This window comes from Anguilla rostrata, chromosome 2 (assembly GCF_018555375.3).
Source record: "Anguilla rostrata isolate EN2019 chromosome 2, ASM1855537v3, whole genome shotgun sequence".
NCBI classification, from domain to species: domain Eukaryota; kingdom Metazoa; phylum Chordata; class Actinopteri; order Anguilliformes; family Anguillidae; genus Anguilla; species Anguilla rostrata.
The window spans coordinates 10,504,557-10,528,103 of record NC_057934.1 but is presented as its reverse complement, the minus strand read 5'-3'; the positions used below and the strand labels follow the sequence as shown (position 1 = coordinate 10,528,103).

The 23,547-nt window shown below is 41.8% G+C and overlaps 1 long non-coding RNA gene across 1 annotated transcript; it reads left to right on the top strand.

Moving 5' to 3' along the window:
• Positions 1–8,878: 8,878 nt before the first annotated feature.
• Positions 8,879–22,434, top strand: LOC135245890 (uncharacterized). The gene is made up of 3 exons (XR_010327439.1): positions 8,879–9,196; positions 19,211–19,299; positions 19,805–22,434. It is a non-coding gene; the product is annotated as an uncharacterized LOC135245890 (long non-coding RNA).
• Positions 22,435–23,547: the final 1,113 nt, after the last annotated feature.

The following is a 23,547-nucleotide window of genomic DNA, read 5'->3' as shown; positions in this document are numbered from 1 at the left end:
GAACTTAAGAATAATATCCAAATTTATGTTGATGCCTGATGTTATGCAAATTATTTGTTAAATTCCAACTTCCGCTGTCATCTGATTTTAGAAATGAAAATTTCAAAGAGATTATTCAAACAAAACAGGTGGTAGTGTTTCTCTCTCCCTCTAATTAATACACAGAACTATCCAAGGGATTTATTAATTTCTGTCTTTTGGCAGTCTTCTCTTCTACAGCTCTTGTTGCTGGTCCGATGGGACATTGATTACTGCTAATTTAGATTCCCTCTAGGTGTCTCTGTAAGGAAAGTTGGTACTCTTTTGTAGGTCAGTGAACCCCTAAGTTGAGGAGGTCCATTCCCTTTAGGGTTTGGAATGGTCTATTTTAATATAAACTGTGTTATTATGTAATCCATGTAGTCCAGTGTATGTTGGTCTTACTGGTCCCCATGTTTTGCAGCTAAGATCGTTGCAAGCTTATTTGTTATTTCCACCCCACTCCCCACCCCCCATCCAGGCTTCATGATAAAGATTAAACCCTCTTAAGTGCCTTAGTTAGTAAAGGAGTTCACCACGGGCACTTTTTGGGCCCTCTATTCAACTATGCTTGTTAAATAATTATTGAATGTGCTCTTACTTGAATGTATGATATGTAATACATTAAGCAGTTGCATATTGATGCACAGTATTGTCTTATAAGTGAAGACATTATCAGTGAAGACCAACAAGGCTACTTAACCATATTTTATTACTGTAAACATTTACAGTATTTGATTACTGTTAACACTTGCTTACTTAGTTGTTTTAAACGGTTTGAATTCACAATGTGGTCATATGGTGAAATGTATCTTACTGTTATAGTCTAATCTTAATCTTTACAGATACAGATTTAAGTCCAAAACTTCAACATTTAAAAGAAAATAGAGAACATAAGTTTGCATTTATATGCATGAAGTGTGAACTCGCTGACTTTTTATTTGGTTATTCACACTGAACGTAAACTGTAAAGATGTAAAATGACTGCAGACATTTTTATCCGGATAAATTGAAATGGATACCTCCTCTAAGTTCACTGTAACTGACTGGATTGTCTAGCCTCGACAGTTGACAGTCTTGTAGTGACTCCTGATAAATACAGATGATTTTTTTTCCCCCATGGTTTTGTCCTAGTCATTTTTTTTGAGCAGAATGGATTGTTTAATGATTAATGTTGCATTGTACTGAGTATTGTATTCAGCACTATGCTGTGTGTGTGTGGCAGGTATGCTAACATGATAAACATCACTGGTCAGTGAATTTTAAAGATGTGTGTAGCTATAAGGGGGAAAGGAGTTTGCATTGCCTTTTCTTTCATATTTTGAAACTTACAAAATTCTGTTTGTCAGGTTTTACTTTTTGTTGTTTTTCTCCAGAAGGCAGACACACCAGTTAACTGACATAAGAGAAATATAAAAATGTATTTAAATTAAGTTTGTTTAAAAAGGCACCAAGAAATATAATATAATATAATATAATATAATATAATATAATATAATGTGTGTGTGTGTGTGTGTGTGCATGATTTACTGTAATGTAATGTGTTATATTTATCTCCTAAAGCCTCAAAGATACCTGACCGTGGTGAGCTAAGCCCATTGACAGGGTGGATTCGGGTGCGGCACCAGCTGCCACATCACAGGGAAGGTGAAGGGATTGATATCAGCGGAGATGTTGTGAAATATTGAACACCTCAGCAGTGTGCCCCAGACAGTGAGCTGCCCCCTCCCTCCCTCCACCCCTTCTCCAGAGAGCCGGGTGCCCCCTCTAGGGGAGCCGGCAAAAGTTAAGCCAAAAACGGGGCCGGAGGTTAGGCTTCTAATGAGACTGCCGTAAACAGGAAGGCAGGCTTGTATACTGCCACTTAAGAAGGAAGCTCATTTAAAACAGTGGAGCTGCACTAAAGCCAAAGCTACTGTTTGACAGTGTGTAAAAATAGCCGGTTGTTCACATTTGTTGTGTGGCCGGCTTATTCAGCTTAATTAATTGTGCCCGTCATTGTCTCTGTCATACAATATTCCCGAGGAAGCATTTGAGTAACTTGAGTCTTAGTCTTAGTGAGCAATGGGTGCCCACTAACAAGGGATTTATTCAAACATAAATATGGGCAGCATAGACTCCACAATATAATTGTAATTATGATTGGATGTACTTAGATCCATTGTACACAGCACTTATGTTTAATGATTAAATCAGCACGCCTGCCTAGAGATGAGTAGCTTGATTATATGCCTGCTCTTTCTCTGTATATACAATATCCAATACCTGACCTGAAACTTCTAACTAAGACCTTCCACTGGCTGTGTTGCTGTTTGTGTTGTGTTCCCTCTATCTTGAGTGCAGCATTTGCCTACTTTATGCTTATCTTCAGTTATGTTCCAGTTGGATTGATCAGCTTGCATAGTACTGTCTCATTATTTTTTAGACCTTATTGCAGTTATCCATTATTGAGAAACCTGATGAATTCTTACTCGATGCGTTTACAGCTTCCAGAATGTTCCAGCCCTTCTCACTGGCATGGCCAGGCTGTATCCCTTCACGTGTGTGGATGTTTATTTTTCTATTTTCGGCCTGGAGTGAGTTGGTCTAATTCGATTTGTGCTTGTCTCCCCTGGTGCTTGGTGCCCCGTTGAGCCTGAGCAGTCTTTGGGGGTGGATTTTGTCAGCATAATCGGTCATTTTAGAATCCTGTGACCTCTCGCACATAAGGACTTCTGTTCACACTGATTCTCCGTATTCTTTTTGGCTTCTTCTTACTTTAATATGGTTATAGTATGTGGTGATATGGTCCCTGGTCAATTTTACTGCCAATGCTAATGCATTTAGATAGGGGGCGAGTGGGCTTGTAAATGAGTTGGTAACAGCTTGATGAGAAACAACATGCCTATTAGAACAATCTCACTGCACGTCCTTTTCAGGACTCTGATTTTCTGTGAGAGGTCCAGCACTAGTGGTGATTATTATAATGCTGGAGAGTCCTGGATTAGACATTCAACTGCAGGAGCTTTTTAACTGTTTACAGCAGGACCTGCCAGCTCCGTGTTTTGAACCCGCCGCTGTCCATGTGGGATTCGCACTTTCTTCCTGTGTCTGAGCAGGTGTCTTCTGGGTACTTTGGTTTCTGCCTACCTCCCAGAATTGGTATGACAGATTGCCCCTTGAAGGCACCTGTGTGTGCTCTGTTATGGATTTGGTATCATAAACAAGGTGTCTTGTACCTTCTAGAGTGTGGCTCTTGTTCATCATGACGCCCAACCAGATGACATGCTTCTGAATATGGATAGATAGAGGAATGGATTGTTTACCCTTACTGTCTCTGTAGGGACACAGCCAACGCCCATACGTTAGCTTGTTCATTTTGAACCGGCAGTAAGCTGTGCCTTTTCCTTGGCTTGTAATTGCACACTTGTTGCGACACTCTTACCATGCGGCAAAGCGCACCATCTGTTCAGTGTCCACCCAAGACCAATCACACTTTCATAAAGGGAAATATACATATATTTTCTTTGGCGCTGATTTCAAAGTGTTCCAGACAGCTGTTTCCCTCAAATTTCAAAGGAGTCATTTTGCAGGGTTTGGAGCCTTGATCATTTCAGTGGATATACTGAAGTTCACGCACATCTGTTGGTGGAAAAACAACCAAAATCTGAGGAGAGAAGACACCATGTGGAAGCTTGGTTTGACACACGAGCATGACAGCCCAGCCCGATGTCATGGTCTATGAAGGAACCATTGCATTTACTGAAGGCTCTGAGAGGTGATACGCAGTTGCACTTTAATAAGACGCTTCTCACTTCTTATTGTCCAGGGGTCTCAACTTTGAGTCATTTTCAACATCTCAACATATCCCTAGAATACCTGGCATGATCCTGACAGGTTTGTTTGGCCAATACACTTTGGTGAAGTGACCTTTGCGCTTTTTTATGTTTTGTCCTGGTTTGGCAGACTGTGCCGTTGGCCACCTTAACCAAAGGCAGAGTCTCTTCTCTGCCTGGGTGGGAAATCATACAGTGAAAGTGGTAAGGTGGGGGGCGCTGGTCTGTCTCTTGGGGCAGGTATGGAGGGAAGGGCCGTAGAGAGTTGAGCTGTCATAACAGTGCCAGCAAAACGGGTCTTTGGGCCTTGTATTCAAACAGTGCTGGGATTCCTGAAGTGTTTCTGTCATAAGTGTTCCTGAAAGATTTTTCATACCATATATTGCAGGGATAAAAAATGATACAGTATATTAACGTGGTGTCATTGTGAAAGCATATTGGGTGTCAGTACATCAGTTTATCTAAAAGCTTTTTGTTATTGAGTATACGCTGTGTTTGTGTGTTCAGGAATGAGTTATTTGGAGCTTATGGATCATCTTTTTAAGGTGAGGATAGGCTTTCCTTCTGGGGCAGTGTATTGGGCAGAAGGAAGGAAGAAAGAAAGGAAGGAAGTGGAACTTAAACATGGAGTCCATTATAATTCACAAATGGTTCACTTCAGAGCCTTGGCAGAAAATGGAAATTGGATCTTCTCCCTTGAAACCCCCCAGGGTTGAATAGAGACATCTCTTTTAATCAAAACATTTATGAGACAAGTTATAGTATCTTCTAAGCCCTGGAGATTTTGTGAGTTGTAATTGAGATATAGGCTATAGTGTAAAGATGCCATTCTTTACGTCTTAATTATGTTGTTAGTATCGACATAAGTCTTTGGGCTGCGGGCAGAATTCTACTTGTTTTTCTCATCCATTTTTACGTACTAGTTCTCGTATCCGTGCAACACTGCCCAAGTTTAACAATGCAGTTTTTACTGGAAGCCCAGGCTATCGGTAGTGCGTGTCAACAGAAATCAAAGATGTGGTCTGTGCCTGAACGATCACACATCGAATCCGCAGTCATGTTCAAATTCAGAGTCGCCTGTGCTCTCTCATTTCTCTCAATGAAAATTACGTTCCTAAATCCCTAATTCAGCTTTTCAGCGTAGCCATTTTCTTTGAGTTTTAAGGCCACCACTCACCTCTGTCACACTTCTTTTTTTTTTTCCTTTTCAACTTTTTTTTTATTGCAACACGAGAGTTTGCGCGGACTGCTCTAAATGAAAATTGATTTTTGCACGCTTAGGGGTGGGGGATTTATCGGCGCAGAAACGGTCTGTGCTGACGTGCTAAAGGGCCTGTTGTCATGTGACTCACTGTGGCCTTGGAGACCGTGAGGTACAGTTGGGCAGGCCATGACAGTATCGCGACAGGGACCCATTGCCTTTGTGGGGATACACACCACTCCTGAGGAGGTTTATGACAACGTGCAATGTGAAGAGTGGACATTTCTAACCCTCGTCTGAAACAGTGTTCCTTGACTATGCTTTTGCATCGCTGGCTTTTTTCGTATTGCACTGATGGTCCGAAGCATTAAGTTTAAGCAGTTGTTCTTTTTTGGATTTCCCCACCTTCATAGTTATTGGCCTCTGTCAAATTACTTACCGCTAAATTAATCACAGACAACAATCAGTAGCCTCTTGAGACATATAGCATATTTCAACCAAATTACTTCCTACAAAACCTTCTGAAAATGCAGTACTCAATCCATAGGTAAAGATGTAACTCTATTTCCTAACAGGGGAGTTACAAGTGATGGACAAGAGCCACCAGGATAACCTTTTATAACTGGCCTCTCTTTGACTTTCCCAAAGATCAAAAATGAGATTTCATTGTAACCGTGTATATGTTTAATAGGTTTGGTTTTAATTTGCAAATGCCATTTTAGTCTTGCAGAAAGTGTCATCACATAATTTATGTTTCTATTGCCAAATTATAAATGTTGCATGTCCACAACTATACCATAGAGTACAACACGACGATCAGTCCGCAGTTCTACTTAAGATTGATAGATTTAATCAGGGACAGTGCTTATTATTTATATACTATCCTTAATCAGAACTTGTGGATGCACTGTACTCTAAGTGTAGACAATGAATCATGTGGCTTAATGTTATTAATCATAAATGAATAATGATACCATCCAGCAAAGTTACAATGTAGCAGTGGTCTGATGTGGGCAGAGATTTGTGGGAAATATGATGAACTTCCTCACCCAGCCACAACACCAGACCAGTTTGACTTAGCACAGGTTAGGTCAGAGAGTAATGTTTACTGTGTGAACTGGAGTTAATGTGTTCATGGCTATGAATAACTGTTACAAAAGCGCTATGCACTTATTGTAAGTATGTTGCTTTGGATAAAAGCATCTGACAAATAAATGTCATATAATGCAATGTAAAGAAAATCATATGTTAATATATGTATGTGTACATGCACACACTACAGACACTCGCACGCACGTCACATATACAGTATATGAATTAGGGCAGTGGTTAGGGCCGACTGTTTATTGCGTGAATGAAAAGGGCAGGTGGAGCGGTTTGCTGAGACAGTCCTGCTGCCAAACGCAGTATGTGAGGAACAGCCATTACAGTGCTGACACAGGGGCGCAGTGGAGCCGCAGCGCCAGAATTTGACCGCGCGTCAGCTGTTCCAGAGCGGCTCATTCTTGTTTTTCCTCTCCCGCTTGGGTTCGTTTCTGATTCACAAAGGGGCGTCTCGCTCTCCGAGCGCCTTTGATGGCAGCCGCCGTTGCCAGGGTTCCCGGTCTCCCGCGTCAACGCCACGTCATCGGCGCCTCGGCGATCCCAAAACACCGGCGCGTGCGGAAGAAGGGCGGCCAGGTTTTTATTATTTATTTCAATTATCCGGAAAGGTCAGCCGAGAGCCTCTTTCGCGGTGAGCGCATGGAGATACAAGATGGCTGAGAGAATCCCAGGGACTGTGTTACTGTACCTGCATGGGATCAGATGGAGAGAGCCAGTTTGAGTTTGACCAGGGTCGACACCGTACTCTTTTTGTAAATTAGCCGGGACCTTAGTTTAAAGACTCATCTGAATAAGAAAAATCTTTTAGCATAAGCCCCCCCCGCCCCGGGCCCTCCCCCCGCCCTACAGAGGGAAGACTGCTCCATATAGGCCTCCATGGCCCTGTTAGCTTAAGCCACCAAATTGGAGAAGGCTACAGGAGGCTACAGTGTGTTTCCAGTGCATATCTCTCAGATGCTACCAGTGTTTCAGTGAGATGCACAGCCATAATTGTTGCCATGATCTCATGTGGCTTCCATTGCGTACAGCAAGAATATTCTGTGCCGTGTGAATATTCTCTGCCGTGTGTTCACACTGATTTGTATATTTTTAGTGTATATACTTCCAGTATCAGGTTTTAGGATAAGGATTTTTGGGCCTATGAAAGCTTGGAGGTGAACTGCCATTCTTTGTGCCCGGTTGCATTACAGCTATTGGACTTGTGTTTGACATATTCATCCATTTTAAAGCAGTGATTCTTAAATGCTTTTTTTTGCAGAGTGATGTCTATCCCCCTGCAATGTATATTGCTTTTTACGCCACTTGATGGAAGCTGTTTACAGTAGTGAGGCGTGAGATTTACGTTCTGCTCATGGCACATTTATAATCATGTGACCCGTGCTTTTTTCCCCATCAGCCACTGAGCGCATTTTCTTCCCCAAGTGCGTTTGCTATTCTACAGAAACCATAAACTTTTGAGTACAGTCATCGCTCTCCCATGTGTGACCATTGCTTAATCCCATCCCCACACTGTGGATGATCCGACAGGTTTATTTATGCCACGCCAGCCTTCCACCAAATTGCACTATCTGTCAATCTCGGGTCGCCATTTTGAACTGGAGACTTTTCCAGTAACATAAGGGATTACACTGCACTCATAGAGCGCCATTTGTGTGTCTAATGCATTTTCTTGGGTGTGTGCTGTACTGTGCTTTGCTGGTGCGTGTAACAGTGCTAAATGAATCTTTTGTGTGAATAATGTTGTGATGGTCAAGAGATGTAAACCAGTTGCAAAAACTCCCTTTCCTTGATTTCAAGATATCTTAGTAAGGCGGTGACACAGTTGAGAACATTCTGGATTTTATACCTTTCTTCATCTTAAAATGAGCAACTGATTCAGCTGACCCAAGAAGCCAGATGAGGTGCATTAACTGTGTAATAAACTGCATTAATGGATCAAATAAGTGTTGAGAAACAAAGAAAACTAGCAGACTATGTGGTGTGCCGGAACCAGGATCGAGAAACACTGGATTACAACATGCTGTATTCCAGTTTGCAGAAGCATGGTACTTCAGGAGCTCCAGTGCTGTAATCATATGATAACCCTGTGTACTGGAGTATTGATGTTTATTAGCATAATATTTAGTTCACAGGTATAACTTGTTTAGGTATCACACGTTCAAAGAAGGAACGGCATGTGACAAGCACCTTTAGTGACCGTAGCAGTAGTTTTCAGTGCTGGTGCTGGGGCAGAGGCGTGCAAGCTCCCCTCAGTGTTAAGGAATCTCAGACTGTGCTCGGGCACTAGAGCCAGCACTGGGCCCCAGGAGAACCGCATCATCCATGCATGAGTGAGCCTGGCCTGGGAAATCAAATGCATCAGGAAGGTATCGAAGCACAGTCTGTTCTCAAGAGCAGGTGCACGTGGGATTGTCCACACTTCACATTTTCAGCTTGTTGTCTTGTTGTTGTTGTTTTTTTTTTTTTGGATGAGTTTGTCATCTACGGCAAGTCAAGTCTTAAATAATGTTCAAGTACAAGTCATCGGAGAATTTATTGATAGTATCCCTGTATTTATTTAGGCCTATGCACACGATATGACTACATAAGTATTAAAGGGCACTACATTATTAATTAGGTAAATACAGAAGATACATTGAAGATGTATATATTTTTTACAGAAGGAAAAAGGCAAGTTGCTCCTTTATGATCCAAGCGGTACCTTTGCATGACAAATGTTGTAACTGTGTGAGCGCGTGCACTTCCTCCTCGGAAGGGTTGCCTCGAGAGCTTTGCCTCTTCAGTTCCAGCTGTTCAATTACCCCGGCCATCGTAAAAACCTGGAGGTGCCACTGATGAAAACAAACGCTGATGTGGTGCATGCCCCAGGAGGGCCGTGAGCGCGCTGGCAGCTGAAGTTACTTCGCTCACCGTAACGGCGGCGTGATCTGAAAAGGATTCTTCGAGATGGAGCAGCCCTTTGGGACAGTTCCATCTCAGTACGCCGGGAGTTGCCAAGTTGCTTTCAGCGACGGGCCAATTGCTTCAAGTGAACGACATTGCCCCATCACGCCATGAGGTATTGAGCATTTTTGTCCTCTGCCGTTTCGTGAGCGTTTTCATGATACTCTGTAAGTTCATAAAATAACTCACCTGTTAACGCATTATTTCCCCCCAAATATCGTTCGCAACAACACAAAGGCTGCGCTGGCCGCACCAGCGCTTCCTGACACTTTATTACAAAGTGCCCCATTGCTTTTTATTTCTTTTTCTTATCTCATATTTTCCCCTGTCTGGGTGCTCTACTCATTGCCATATTTGTTGCTCTTTGTGGGAATCAGCTCCCTGGTGGATCGTTTCGCTTATCGCAGGCTTTTGATCATTAGTTTCATGTGTTTGTCTGGCTCCCCGAAGTGAGGTCTCGAATTTCACCATTCAATGCTTTTTTCCCACCAGCAGGGGGAGCACAATTACTTTCATCTCAGAACGCTGTTAGATTGATACTAGAAATTAATCCAACTTGATTAAAGCATTAAACATTAATAGTACTCTATATTTTAAAAATGTCGTGAGTCTGAGACTAGATGTGATAACTACAAAAACCACGTGTATAGAGTGGAGCCTGCATAATGTGCTGCTCAGTGAAATTTGTTCTGTAATGGAGTCTGTGGGTTGTAATTCCGTGGAACCCGTGTAGAGGTGTTGTGACGTGTACTGTGGACCCAGCCATGGGAGATCTCGTATCTCTTCGTTTAAGGATTCGAACTATGCACAGCTGACTGACTGGCTCGTGACTACAAGCCAATGTAGAGAGTGCTCTGCATGTTCCAGAACTGACAGCTGATGCTGTAGCTCAGGAGAATACATCTCCCATCTGAGGTGCTTCTTCTTCATGGTATCGCCTCTTCTGGTGTAGAATATATGACTCCTATTTGAATGGAACACACATTGTCGTTATTTTGCTATTTGGTTTGCCTTTTTTCCCCATGCACCTGTTAAGGCACATCAGCATGTTTACCTTTCAGTCAAGCTAGGTTTCTGTCACTTTGCTACACATTTTAGCTTTAATCAGTTTTGTCCTGATAGATTAACGTAGCCCCTTGCACCTAAGCTAAAACTTCCCAGCCTTGGATTCTGAAAAGGGCAGAGTTGGTACAAAAAAACCCAGGGAAGACTGTGGATGTTACCATATTTGGTTATTTTAAGCCAAGGAAAGAAACAGGGTGTACCAAAAGCAGAACAGGTTCACACCCCGTCCTCCTATTGTCAGCAGAAAGTTTTTTGGTGGGCTGAACATATTGGTGCGTTTCCGTTGGCTGGTCTGGGCCGTAACTCTGCGGAGTTAATGGGTTATGTTATTGGGTTTAGTCACCTGTGCTGTTTGTGGATGTACCGCGGCGCGTGCTTTGGGCTGTTGATTGATGGACCCTCCGGCAGTCATAACGCTAAAGACCTGCTGTTTATAATGAACTCTCGCGTGCTTCCAGCTCGGCTCCTGGGGGACTCCTTGGGGAAGAATGCCAGGCTGGGAACCGCGTCTGTAATGACGGTTCGCTAATTCCCATTCACCGTATCACCACCATCCATCCCTCACCATATCTGTACCAAAAGGGGAATTTCAGGTCAGCGTTCGCTCAGTATCAGATTATAGGCTTATGTAAGATATATCTGGTACTGTAAAGGTTTGAGGAACTCTTCCCAATATGGCGCACACAAGCACTTGGTCATGGTGTCATAACCTCTGTAAACACCAGTTGGCCTCAACCAATGAAATAATTTAAAGATATAGTCAGTCTGAAATTTTTCACACTTTGTACAGTGGAGGTTTGCGAAAAGAAACCAAGTCAACAGTGGGCTCTTTTTACTGAGTTTGCTGCCTGCTCTTCTGCCAACCTCTGATGTGAGCGCTGACATTTGTGTCTTACGCAACGGCCTCTGGTGTGCGGTCGACAGGAGAGGGGAGCGAGAGCGAGCGCTGGCCGTAGTTACTCTGATGTTTAAAGGGTTTTAAATGAGTGTCGCGTCGCGCTCGCTCGGCTCGGCTGATGCGCGGTCCGAGCCGAGGATCTGGCACGGCTGATCACGTCCCTAGTGTCAGCCCCGGCCCTGTGCTCTTTCAGCACACCCTGATTGAACCTGATCTGTGTGTGTGTGTGTGTGTGTGTGTGTGTGTGTGAGAGAGAGACAGCGAAAGATGGAGAGACAGTGAGAGAGAGAGAGTGTGTGCATATATATGTGTGTGTGTGTGTGTGTGTTTGTACGTGTGTGTGAGTGAGAGAGAAAGAGAGTGTGTGAATGTATGTATCCATGTGTATGTGCATACATGCATGTGTGTGTGTGTGTGTGTGAAAGAGAGAGAGAGACAGGGAGAGAGAGGAACAGAGAGGGTGGGGGGGAAGCGGCTCTAGATGTGGGGGGGGGTTCTTCCTGCCTCTCTCACCCCATGGTCCTGACTGATCTGTCCCCTGTGGATAACTCCCTTTAACCCTGCTGGGGTTTGCTGTGGCTGAAAATGGCCACCTCTGCCAGAACACTTTGGTGGAAAATGTCAGTATTATTTTCTCTTCATTTGTCTCAGCGCACATTGGCTTTAATGTGTGAGCGTAGCGCTTTGTTGTATCGTGTACATTTTACACCATAAAATGCTGTAAAACATGTCAAAACATGGAGGGGCAGGACTGCTAATACATATGAGCTCTTCATGAAGCTGTGGACCATTTGTACAGATTACAGCAGGGAAAACAGAACACTTGTGAAATGAATACCTGATGTGTCCAACTTTCCCAAACGTTTTTCCAGTGTTTTAATTAGCTGCATGTAATGCACAGAGCTGCACTTCTCTCAGTCACTCTTGTATGCTGAGACAGTGGTAGTATTTTAACCATATCTGCAACAACCATACCATCGCCAGCAGCCATACCTCCATGCACTCTGCTCCTGCCAAATGGCTGAAGCTAAGCAGATGTGGGCTTGGTTAATACTTGGATGGGAGACTACCAGGGAATACGGAGTTGCTGCTGGAAGTGGTGTTAGGTGGGCCAGCAGGGGGCAATCTTCCCTCTGGTACAAATAAGCCCCAATGCCCCAGTGCAGTGACGGGGACACTGTGCTGTAGGAGATGCCGTCTTTCGGATGAGACATTAAACCGAGGTCCTGACTCTCTGTGGTCATTAAAGATCCCACGACACTTATCGCTAAGAGTAGGGGGTTCCCCGGTGTCCTGGCCAAATCCCAGATCTGGCTCTCGCGAAATTGCCACTAAAATCATCCCCAGACTTAATTGGCTAAATAAATGTTCTCTCCCTCTACACCTTCGCTAATGTGTGGTGAGCGTTCTGGCACAAATTGGCTGCTGTGCATCACCCAGGTGGGTGCTACACATTGATGGTGGGTGAGGTGAGTTCCCCTTCACTGTAAAGCACTTTGAGCATTTGGAAAAGTGCTATATAAATGTAATTAATAATAATAATAATAACAACTCCCTTCTTTTTTGCTGACATTGTACTTACCACTATTCCAGAGCAAAATGTCCATTTGTTGGTTATAAAGTACCACACAATGCTAGGCCTAATCTACAGTATTTTTTTCTTCTTTTTTTCAATGCTTTTATTCAAAGAAATGAATGTAATGGAATTTGTTCCACGATCGTAAACTTTGCTACCCACAGCATATGTTCATACAGTACAACCATATACATACATGCATATATACATATATACATTCATACATCATGTTTCAGAGCAACCAATGTAGTCCATAACTGACTGATTTGATCACGTCAGGTTGCCCTGCCTGTTTAATTGATCGTAAATCTCGCCTGGATGTTTTATAGGAGGCCGCTATTCGTGTCATGCAACCTACTGGTCTGGGGCCGTAAACTAAGAGTGACTGATGGAATATGAAGCTGTCAATCCTCGCTGTGACAGTTGCATTTTTCCACAAGGCACAATACAGTATTTCACACCTCTTTCTTTTTTTTAATACTGCCTTTGGTTAGCAAATTAATATAAACCTTGTAAATCAAAATAGTGTGTTAACATTTATATTTGTATGGCATGTCTCAATCAACATTTGTATTATATGTACTGGTATTACAGTACATGGTATATATATAAAATCACCAAATACAAGATATATCTCACCCAATTATATTCTCTATCTCTTGGCCAGTTTTCCAGGGCCCCAAGTATCAATAATCTATTGTTTGTTTTATATTAATATCATAAACCCAGTATGTGCATGATTAGTGCAAAACAGGGCTGCCCAACCCTGTTCCTGGAGATCTATCATCCTGAAGGTTTTCACTCAACCCCTAACAAAGCATGCCTCATTCAACAGCTAGAGATCTCATTGAGCTGCTAACTAGTAGAATCTGATGTGTTGAAAATTAAGGTTGAAATGAAAACCTGCAGGATGGTAGATCTCCTGGAACAGGGTTGGGCAGCCCTGGTGTAAAAGAATGCATACATTTACATCAGGAAGACAGTTGGGGGAGTATCTATGAAGTCATTCTGCTCCAGGTTCTGAGTGTAGAAGGGTGGAGAGATCTCAGACCAGACCTCTGTGTACACTGAAGGTACTGTATGGTGCCTGGCTGCTGATGACATCACCGGTTTCATGCCAGCATATTTCCTTATGAACACTGGTCTGCAGCCACTTAAATTAGCTCCTTAAATGCAGTCGGTTGACAAGTGCTTAAAAGGTTTCCTATTAATGCTGGCGATATCACTATGTGGCAATGGATCACTCCCCAGGGCAGCCGGTGGTAAGAAATGCTTTCTGAGGGGCCAGTGCTACGCTGCATGTCTAAGCACTGCCTTCATTAAGAATCCCCTCTGTGGATTTAGTCACAAATTGGATATTGATCTTACCATCAGAAAATTTGCTATGTAAATCTTTACCTGTATTTCCAGCTCTTTGTCATTTTCTTTCGTTTTGGATTACGTGTCACTACGAATGGCGTAGATGTTAATACAGTCAGGATAACAGGTTTTAAAATGTTCACATGTATATGTAAGTACTTTTTTTGGTTTGGCGCTGAATCGATCTGCTTCAGGTGCTAGTGCACGTGCCAGCTCCCCTACTAAACAGGAGGAATACCAGAAAACCCACCCCCAGTATCTAGAAGCAGATCCAAATGACAGGTGGTGCTGGATTGGTGGCGGGCGTACTTCTGAGCAGCAACAGTGAAGCATGCAAAAGCAGAGCAGGCAAGCAGCAGCACTGAGAGGTCAGATTGTTGGTGTAAAAAGGTGATGTGAGCCTGTGATTGGATGGGTAAGAGAAAAGTGTTGTGGGTATGAAATTGGTTGTTCATGTTAACGTTTGAGTATGCGGTTACTGGGGCTGACCGATTGGTTGGCTACAATTTAGAGTTTCCTGACAGAACTTGCTTTGCACATTCCATGCACGCTGCTCATTAATGATACCTTTTCTGGTGATTTAACCCATAACATATGTCCGTCATTCTTGAGAAGCCATCATTTTTTGTTTTGGACCTTTAAAGTCACTGGAGAACAGAGTGTAATGGGTAGGAAACCCACTGAACGGTCGCAATAACTGCGGTGTTACCCTGGTTGAGTGAACAGGACACCTGCCTTTCTTTTAAGTCTTTAAAAAAAAATCCATGCTCCATTTTCATGCTTCGGCCATTTCTCTGGCTTTTACGTGGAAACTGAAAATGATGTCATGTTTATGGTTGCCCTGATGCTGGTTTCTGGCCCAGGGATACTCTGGATCAGGGGTCATCAACTAAATTTGTCCAAGGGCCAGAATTTTTCTAAGCAGACACTGTTGGGGCCGGACTTTCAAATAACAAAATTTTAATTTATTTAGGCCTAATTAGTGTGTGTGAAATCCATAATAATAACTACATTAAACTACTTAACCAGAAAATGCTCTCAGTAGAGCGCAGACCACCACCAAGGAGGCAGTTCACTGAGGAGTGATGGTTAAAATCTGTAATTCAGGTAACGTAATTGCAGAATGCAGTCCTGATTGGCAGGAAATATTAATCAACTTTAACCGTTTTGACGTTATTATGCGATGTCCTGATTGGTGGAAAACACTTGCAGGAAGAAAAGCCTTTTGAATTGTTTGTCATGCAAGCAAAAGCCAAAATGTCACTCTCAAAGAGCCTAATGTGGAAAGTTGACGTGGAAAACCGCAGCTTGAATGAAGAATGGACTGATGAGTATGCATTCATCATGCCGACTTTCAGTAACGCTAAACCTGTATGCCGGGGATCATCAACTACAATTGGCCAAGGGCCAGAATTTTTCTAAGCAGACACTGTGGGGGCCGGACTTTCAAATAACAAAATTTTAATTTATTTAGGCCTAATTAGTGTGTGTGAAATCCATAATAATAACTACATTAAACTACTTAACCAGAAAATGCTCTCAGTAGAGCGCAGACCACCACCAAGGAGGCAGTTCACTGAGGAGTGATGGTTAAAATCTGTAATTCAGGTAACGTAATTGCAGAATGCAGTCCTGATTGGCAGGAAATATTAATCAACTTTAACCGTTTTGACGTTATTATGCGATGTCCTGATTGGTGGAAAACACTTGCAGGAAGAAAAGCCTTTTGAATTGTTTGTCATGCAAGCAAAAGCCAAAATGTCACTCTCAAAGAGCCTAATGTGGAAAGTTGACGTGGAAAACCGCAGCTTGAATGAAGAATGGACTGATGAGTATGCATTCATCATGCCGACTTTCAGTAACGCTAAACCTGTATGCCGGGGATCATCAACTACAATTGGCCAAGGGCCAGAATTTTTCTAAGCAGACACTGTGGGGGCTGGCCTTTCAAATAACAAAATTTAAATTTATTTAGGTCTAATTAGCCTATTATTGTTTAATATTTTCACTTTCTTACAAAATTAATGTTATTTTTATTGGCCTATATCAGTGTGAACAGACTCCTAAAAAACATGGGAAATAGGACCTTAAAATGAATCCTAAATTTGATTGGGAGCCAATGTAAGGATGATAATATGCTACTACACTACTAATATAATACTACAGCAGGGCTGCCCTACCCTGACGTCCTGTAGGTTTTCATTTTAACCAGATTTACCACATCTGATTCTACGAATTAGCAGCTCAGTGAGATCTCTATCTGTTGAATGACGTGTGGTTTGTTTGGGTTCTAGGGAAAACCTACATGACTGTAGGGCTTCTTAAACTGGGTTTGGCAACCCTGTGCTATGGTATGCTACGTTGCAGTTCCAGTGTTCCCTCTCACTCTCTGTTTTGTAATACCGAAAGTGCCTGAAATGTTCCCCTTACTGCTTACAAATTAGATGTTTTTTAGAGCAAAAAAGCTCAGGGGTGAGGAGGTGAAAAGCTTTCGGTGACCAGATTAAATAGAGAGTCATAGGGCACTATTTAGTGGTCAGAACTCTTGAAGAGGATTCCTTTTACAGACTTTGCTGTTGCGGTCTTTTCAGATGGGTATTTACAGATATGTTGCGAGATTAGATAAGACCTTTCACTAAATGGGCTGCATCTGGTTTGTGTTTCCCTGATGTGGTAATCTTCCTTATAACCAGGGCAACAGTAATTTATTTGGCACTACACAGTCCATGGATTCAGCCACTAATTGTGCACTAGGTGTGAACGGGACTTGACATTGAAATATGTATTAGTCCTTGGATGAATATGCGATTGGAAACCGCAACATTATCATCTGCCATTGTGCAACAAAAAGTCGTTGAGAAGGACGAGTGCTCCTCACCTGACTCACCTGAGCGCCCCCCCCCCCCGCCCCCCCTTCCTGAAAGCGTTCCAGTGCGTGCTTTGTCAGGTAGACCAATACTTGGAAGGACCTGACAGGGATGTGCCGCTGACATGCAGGAACTGCATGTGAAGCATGATCAGTGTTGCATCTCCATTTTCTTTGAGGAAGGTCCATCGGTCTGTCTGCCCTGCTACTGCACACGTCTCATACTAAGGCACGGTGCTTTTTAGTGGTCTACTCGCCCTAGTGGGGTGAAATGTGGATATTTTCTAGATGTATTATGAATTATCACTGTTTACCAATTGTAGGTGCAAAAAGATGGTAAATTATCATTGAAGCAATGACTGGGCAAGTATCTAAGTACATTGCTTTACAAGAATAAACAAGAATTCTATGCTCATTTACTATCTTTTTTTTAACCTTTCCACAGTAAACTATGTGTGCCTGTGGGATGGACAAAACTGCAAGATTTATTTACATATATTTACAGTAGTTTGACAATTGATATTTTCTTTGGGAAGTGCATTCTCAGATGAAATGCAGCATGCATGAAATCTTACTAATTGGTGTTTCCCCCCAAAATATGAACAGTAAGAAATGAGACTAGGTGTATAATTTAAAAGACAATCACTATTAAATAACATCTACAAGAAGTGACAACAGCTGGGATTATTTCCTCAATATAACTCCATAAAGTGTCATTCTACTGCCAAGACAAATGAAACAAACTCTTGAGAATTTTTTCCAGTCTGAATGAAACAAAAACAAAACTACTATTATTTGGTAGCGTATCTAATGTGAGATTTAATCATTTGTGACATGTGCATTGCTACTCATTCTTTGTAAAGATAGTATGAGCTTTTGGAGGACTTTGGTACAACCGAGCACAGTTGAATTCTTGAAATGAATCAGCAGTTCTATTTTAAGTGGGGAAACTTAAAGTCCTTGCCAACATTCCATTTCATTTTGATTTAAAGGTGTGTGTGCCAAATTTTATTGTTTCTCACGCTCAGGTAAAATTCAGTTAAAGCGATCTGAGTAAGAGATATTGCTGAAGAAAACAAATTTACTGTTCCTGGTACATATACAGATCCATTAGGTAATGGCACTCAATGGCTGGGCCAATTAGAGGCCAGACTCTCTGGAACATGGACCTAGATAGAAGTTTCCCAGAGGAACAACTGCTAAGTAAATGCCAAAAAGGTTATTACCACAAACCTTTGAGAAGAAAACCGACAGCCTTAGTCTTCTTTAATTGAAAGATTTTAACCCTCCTGTTATGTTGCGGGTCAAATTGACCCTTTTTAAAGTTTGAAAATCTAGGAAAAATACTTAAAATTATTTTTTCAATATGAAAATTCTTCTACTGGCCTTAATTGGTGTAATCAACATTTTAAATGAAATGGTTCATTTCATGTATTTGCAAACCCCCCCTGTGTGGGGATTGACCCGGGAACATTTTTGCTGTACCTAAAAAATGAACAGAACAGGAGGGTTAAGGAATGGCAGTTAGAAGCCGACAATGGTATTTTTCTTTGGGTTTTCTTAAAATGTCACGGCCTAAGTACCTGAGATGTAAGGCGATGAAATGCTTTTCGAACAATCCATTGTTAGGGAAAATGTCAGGCCGAGCTCTGCTCAATGAATCTTAAAATAATACTGTAGGCTATGCAGAGACTGCATTCCCATGGTATGGCCTTAGAACATTTGGGTGGCATTTGTAACAGCAGTTACATCTACATATGTATAAAAGGTATGATAATTGGATTATGAATGGCAGGTGCATAGACATTAGAAAAGATTATCTATCTATCTATCTATCTATCTATCTATCTATCTATCTATCTATCTATCTATCTATCTATCTATCTATCTATCTATCTGTCAATCTGTCGATCTGTCTGTCTATCTGTCTATCTGGTATTGTATAATACTGATTATCTGTATTTATCGGCTGATATTGTAAGATACTGACTATTCACAAACATCAACCAAATTAATATTGCAATCATATAGAACCTACAGTATGATTGATGGTTGGGACAAAGTTTTGTGATGACTTAATCTGTGTATAGATGCTCTAATGTACTCATCTCTGGCCAATATACTGTAGGTTGCTGACTAATTGTCACGTTTGGTCATACTGGATGTATCTACTGTAACTGTGTGCCAGTCCTTGAAATTAACAAAGGACTACAAATGCCTCTGGATGCAAAAACCTCTATTAGGGACAAATTGATTACAACCACCAGAATGGCAGCCTTGGTTGCTGACTAATGGGATACTGGTGAAGTGCATTACTGGGCCAACATTATCTGCTGATGGATTCCCATTTGCTGGTTAACTACAGCACGGCCAACAATGGGCCAGAGGAGCGAGGATCATCAACCACCATAGATATCTTATGTTGGACAAATCAGGACACATTTACTGTGTAGGGTAAGTGTTCTGCTTCTTCAAATAATTACATTAATATAGCTTATATTTTTCTATTCTTTTAAGATGATGAATATATTGACTGTGCAAGTGCATTCATAACTGTTTTGAAACTTGCATAGCATAAATAGCTATTTGAGAAGGAAAATGAGTACTATGAATTCCTAATAACAAATATTCTTGAGGTTTTTTGGAGTTCCTTCATGCTGCATTGTAATATTTATTAATGAAAGTGTTCATTCTCTAAACACAGGATGTGGTTGCCATGTTTAAATTATGCCTGTGTGTTTTGGAAAAATGTAAATGTGTAGGTGTGGAAATTGAATCCGGCAGTCCCTTGCATTCCACCCTCTACAAACAAATCACTCTATCAGTTGGGAACCCACCCTTACATTTTTTCCCAAACTCGTTTGCAATAATTCATGTCCTCTTGAATGAGGTTGTGTGGGTGTGTCTTCGAACGAGGAAGGAATTATTAGCCGCGGATGCTGTTTGGATTGATTTACAGCGCGGAGTGCACATCAGTGCGTGCGGAGGGAGAGATGGTGCGGCTGAGGACGCGGAGTCTTCGGACACTGAGTGAAATTGGCGTCCGCTTGCGTGCGGCGTAATGAATGACGTCAGCTTCGGTGGATTAATAAACCAGTTCTAGTGACAGGCACTTGGAAAGATTGGGGATGTATGATATGGACCGGAGCTAATTTAAGCCCTTGTGTGGAAGCAGTGGTTCTGCTGCGTTATGAAAGTGCTGCCGTTTAGCCGAGGAGTCAGCCTAGGGGCACTGTCCCTCTGCATCTCGAAGACATGTCACTGTGACGGACAGATATGAAAATATCACTCGCTTTAATGGCATTTCAAGAAAGCAGTGAGCCCTATTTGGTAGCAAGAAGACATGCAAAGACATAAAATTGTAGGGTTTTTTCTCCTCTCTGCCACTGACTAACTGGACTTAAGGTTAATTCCTTAAGGGTTTGTCACACATTAGGAGACCCAAGCAGGGAGCAGACTGGCTTTAGCGTGTCATTAGCAACCAGCGGGTCACTTTCAGACAGGAACAGCTCACACTGGTCCTCTACGTGATGGTGGGCGATCAGCAACAATGTTCCTGTGCAGTCCCTCTCCGGGGGGCTCCTGCTAGCCTCTCTCATACAAAACCAATTGATTTAACTCCCAGCGTCTGCCCAGGGCTTGATTTTGTGAAGATTTCATTTTGAATCCCCTTCTGGCTCGAGGTCGTAAGCCCTCAACGACTGTTTACATTTTTATTGTGTTAGGTTTAGAAAATGGCGGAGTTCTGATGTGGTTTGTGGTGAGAGCTACTTGATACATACTCAAGAAATCATTAATCATAATTTATAAATCCACAAATGGACAAAGTGCTGGAGCAATTCATGTTATTGCAGCCCTCCTCTCCTAAACACACAAACGCACACATGCACGCACACACACACACACACACTCATATAAATGTCCCTGCATTCATTTACTATCTATTACAAGTATTTATTTTCCATTTTTACAGGCATTATCTAATGATGGAGAAACTGTTTTCTTCACCCTGAAATTGTGTAATTTCTCTTGACACAGCTCATGGAGCTATTCTCGTTCAGTGCTTCTGCACATTTCTCAGAACCTTCATTATCTCAGGTCTTCTCTTACCCAATAGGACCTACAGCAATGTGCACGAACCCTTTATTTGTGTACTGTCCCCATTACACTTATGTATTCATGCACTGATTTATATTAAAGATTTAAATTGAGTCAAACTAATATTTCATAGCTGTAACTGTAATAATTGTGTTCTAGATTATTTATGTGTGGTAGTTCTCAGAATGGATCTTTTTAATTTGTTGTGAAAAAGCATTTTTCCTTGATAGTGCCTAAGATTGTCTCTTTGCTCTAAATAAATATACAGACGGGTGACAAATTAAATGAAAAACTAACATAAATTGTCTTAGTAAGGTGTTTGGCCACTACGAGCCACCAAAACAGCTTCAATGCTTCTTAGGTTGTACAAATCTCTGGAACTCTATTGGAGGGATGGAACATCATTCTTCCAAAAGATATTCCCTCGTTTGGTGTTTTGATAATGGTGGTGGAGAGCACTGTCTAACACGTTGTTCCAAAATCTTGCATAGGTGTTAAATTAGGTTGAGATCTGGTGACTGCGAAGGCCATAGTTTATGATTCATATCATTTTCATACTCGTCAAACCACTCTCATCAGGATATAAATATTCATAGGATAAAGGTGATCACTCAGAATAATTATGTATTGATTTGCAGTGACCCTTCCCTCTAAGGGGACAAGTGGACCCAAACCATGCCAGGAAAATGCCCCTACAGCATGACAGAGCCACCGGACCCCCTCACTCTAGGGGTCAGGCATTCAGGCTTACACTGTTCTCTTGGTGTATGCCACACATGCACTTGCCCACTTGTAGAGAATATGGTGAAGGATGACTCGTCTGGCCATATCACTTTTTTCCCGCATCTCTGTAGACCAGTGCCTATGGTTTTTGCACCACTGGACTCTCAAATGTCCATTCATCTTTGTAATGAGTGGTCTATGCACTGCAACCCCACTATAGTATCCCTCTCTATGTAGATTTCAATGGACTGTTCACACAATCGGATCACGTCCTGCACTGGCATTCTCAGTCACCTGAGTTGCTCTTCTGCTTTTCCTTATGTATTGCACTAATACACAATCATCACGGTCATTTCTGGCCGTATTTATTAATGTCTTTCCCGTAGATCCAAATGCAGACGTCACTTTAGTCACTGTTCCTATTGAAACACTAGCCAGCTGAGAAGTCTTTGTGACTGAAGCTCCTTCCGTCCGTGCCCCAATAATGAACTCTTTCAGAGTCACTTAGATCTTTTCCTCTTGCCATCTTGATCCAAAATCAAATCGAGGTCAACTGGGCCTGCTCAGCATTTTTATACACGCCACAGAGCATGATAGGATGTTAATTGTTTGTTTCTTTCATACAGTACACCTGTATGAAAGCATCTGCATTTGTTATGTTTCTCCACTCATTTATTCAGGTTTTTCCTTTAATGTGTCACTCGTCTGTATGTATGTGCAGTAGAATTTCTAAGATATTTTGTGCTATTAAAATTCATTTAGACTCAGCATCAGTCATTACTTCTCATGGATGCAAGATTAATTTTAAGCCTAATGATAGCTTACATTTAAATTTATGAATGTATTGTTTTAATAAATGTTGCAAATGAGTCAAATGAGTGAATACTGGCAAAAGGGGCTCTTGGGTGCTGTGTTTGTACTGTTATAGAATGCAGTGATGTGCTCCTCTATGAGAGTAAAATTCACACTGTTCTAGTGCCAAATGGCACCCGGAGTCCCACAGAGTGATTTGTGAATTGGGGAGAGACTGCATTTATTGAATGAGGGAAAACAGGAAACATTATTAAGTCATCCACTCCTATATTCCAGGGTCCAGGGTGAGGCCATGGAGTTGTGGCAAGCACATTGCACACATTAGCTGCCTCTAACCGATGAGAATGTCAAATCTTAAATTAATGAGTGAGTCATGTCATGACGTGACATGTGACAGGTAGCATGAAATAACAATTTTTTTAAATGAATGTACTGGGTGTGACTTCGGCAACAAACAAAGTATTCTCTATACACCAGTGCACTATATCCAAAAAAAAGTGCAAATTTGAGGTAGGGCTGAATTGAACAAGGCTAAAATTTTAGGTATGTGTGGGAAAGTGAGTTTTCAGCCACATATTTAGTAATGTCTTGTCAGAGACCTATGGTTCATATAAATGAAAAGCATTATGTGCTTATCTAGATAAGAATTCTGTGCACAAACTATAAAACAATTCACACCAGGATTTTCTGTTACTGTGACGGCATTGATTGATTAAACCAAAGGCTGAATCCTGTCACTGTGCATTTGAAGCCTTCATGAGTCTGTTGAAGCTCGGATACCTGGGGTCTGAACGGGTCCGAGTGTGAAATTCAAACTTGTTTCTCGGGGCCTTAGATGTTCTCATGGATCAATAGCCTGATGCTTTGAGATATGAAGGAAGCCTCTCATTGCCAGACAAACGCAGCAGGTTACTTCTGAAATACCCCAGAATACTTGTTTATTGATGAAACCAGGAAGTCCGCTAATTAGCATTTGTCATCCACTTAGAAAGCACTGGAGAAACACTTTCGGTGGAAACCATTGACGAGGACAAAGCTACTTCCTTGATTCCTTTTAAAGATGCGACA